This window comes from Staurois parvus, unplaced genomic scaffold, assembly GCF_062004578.1.
Source record: "Staurois parvus isolate SC_StPar_1 unplaced genomic scaffold, SC_StPar_1.0 ptg000572l, whole genome shotgun sequence".
Classification (NCBI taxonomy): Eukaryota; Metazoa; Chordata; class Amphibia; order Anura; family Ranidae; genus Staurois; species Staurois parvus.
This window is the reverse complement of record NW_028318368.1, coordinates 2,781,976-2,784,329: the sequence shown is the minus strand read 5'-3', so window position 1 is coordinate 2,784,329 and position 2,354 is coordinate 2,781,976. Positions and strand designations below refer to the sequence as shown.

The 2,354-nt window shown below is 41.5% G+C and overlaps 1 pseudogene; it reads right to left on the bottom strand.

The window, feature by feature from the left end:
- Nucleotides 1-286: 286 nt before the first annotated feature.
- LOC149450531 (uncharacterized protein KIAA1143 homolog pseudogene) lies at nt 287-722 on the bottom strand (annotated as a pseudogene).
- Nucleotides 723-2,354: the final 1,632 nt, after the last annotated feature.

Sequence of the window (2,354 nt, the reverse complement as noted above, 5' to 3'; positions counted from 1 at the left end):
GTGTGTTAGCATTCAGTGATCATCTGACCTCCTTTCAGAGTAAAACAGCTTTTCTTTAATCCAATAAAAGATAAAAATATTTTTGCTTTCAGTAGTCCTTTTATATCAAAAATTAACATGCACACAAACAGCACTAAAAAGTACCATAGATAAAAACAGAAACCCTTTTGAACAAGGGTTATAAGCAAAACCTAATTTGGAAAACTATTTTACAAACATAAAATATAAATTTTACTTTATGGATTTTGGAAATAATTTCAAAAAATCCATCCTGAAAAGTCAAAGCCTATTCTTCATCCTCCTCATCAAAAGACAATGAACTGCTATTTCGAATTTGTTTCTGGCTGAATTTGCTGGATGATTCCTGGTTTTCTTCTGGCTTCTTCTTCTTGCTTGAAGCTGCATCTATACCTGAAAATCAGTGGTGCGTTTAACTGGCTTTCGGAACAGGATCTGTCCATCAGCAGGGACTGGATCATCATCTTTTGGACTTTCTTACATTTGTTGTTTCATTTTCATAACCTCCTCTGCTGAACGATCACCTTTCTTAAGCACTACACCTTTTGGCTGTTCATCCTCCCTGTCACAGCTGCTACAGTAGGAAGGTCCTGCCACTTAGCATCTACAGTTGGACCTTCTCTGTAGCCAACATCTTTCTTAAACTTTGCCAGGAAGGTGGGCTCTGCAGGCTTCCCATAGAACACCTGATTCTTCTTACTCATGGCTGAAAGGCAACTCCATACATCACAGTCACCAGCGACGCTCATATAGATAATGTGCGATCACGTGTGATTGTTGGCAGTGTCATAGGTAGTAAATGTAATAGAGCAGGGAGGGGGGGAAATTCATCAGGTGTGTAAATTCAGCCAATAGAAAGTGAGTCCAGAAGGCCTACTTATTGAAGAATTTAGAAGGCAAATTCCGAGCCATGTAAATAAGTTTTTCCATTGAAGCGATTTTAAGAAGACTGCCCAGATGGGGTAGTCTCCCTAAAGTGATACTAAACCTAAAAATGTTTTTTACCTTAACGCATTGCTTGCATTAAGTTAAAAAACATTTTCAGTTTCCCTGTGCTCCTCCTTCCCAGTGTGAAGGGGGAGAGATCAGCGCTGTGCATAGCTGCATCTCTTCTCCCCTCTTTTCCTCTTCACCTAGCACTCAGTCATTGACTCTTGCTGCTGTCAGTCAAATACAGTGAAGAGGAAGTTGGGATGTGGCTCCAAAGACACACAGGTCAGGAGCTATCACACACAGTGTGCCCAGTAGCCAAAGGCTTGCTAGGGACATGCAAAGAAGAGGGGGAGCAAAGATAGCAGGTCTGTAATCTTTTGAGATGAACATTTGAAGAGCTGTAATCTGGCTTGCTATGGCTTCAGCGAACACACAAACAGCCAATGTTCAAGTTGAACTTACATTTGACTTGAATATAAAGCCCATCACTACTGATCATGGTGTATGGGGTGTATGTTTTTTCTCAACCCCCCTTCCTCCCCCTTTAGCCCCTAATCCTGCTTTTTGCCTCCATACACCAGATCAGTTACTTCTGCACTGGAAAGCTTGAGGTGGGAGAGCCTACTACTTACTTTAAGGTGGGAGAGCCTACTAAGCACTAGTTACACCATCGCTTCCACTAAGGCTGTACCAGTCCTGCAGGTTTACCTGCCAATTTGTATAGGCTGCCACTATTGCTGACCAGGCTGTCTCTTTCCTATAACCTCCCCGTGTTCTTACAAGATTTCAGAGTTTAAATATTTTATATCTGGAACTGCTTCTTCTGGTTATTCTGCTTTGTACTGTCTTTGACATCATTTTTACGGGGTCAGTATAACCTTCTGGATACGATATGCAAGAGACTGGATGGAAATATGTAATGGACAGGGACAGTAACTCTTGACGGGTTCTGCCTACACCCTACATACAGTATCTCCCCCCAATCTGTAACCAATGTAGCTGTGCATGTTTCTATTACATTTTCACTGTTTGTTTGCTGCCTTCCTAGGTGTATAAAGCTAAACTCCTGGCACTCCCCCACTCATGCCATAACTGTAGGATAACCTTTAGTTTCCCATGCTTGTAATGAGTTTTATGTTTGCTAGTTTCACTTCTGACATTACAAACCAGACTTCATGTGAGCCAGAGCCATTGTCTTTTCTGACAACCCTTTGGGGCTGCACAGGACCAATATTTAAGGGCCAGCTAAAGTTGGGAGAAGAATAGGACACCTCCCCATGTATCTCTGCAGATCTTTTAACATTAAACACATTGCTCCAGTGCAAATCTTCTCAGCCAAGTAAGTGCAGGTTAGCAAACCATAATTTTACTTTAGGGATTCATTCAAGGCATTAGATTAAGTT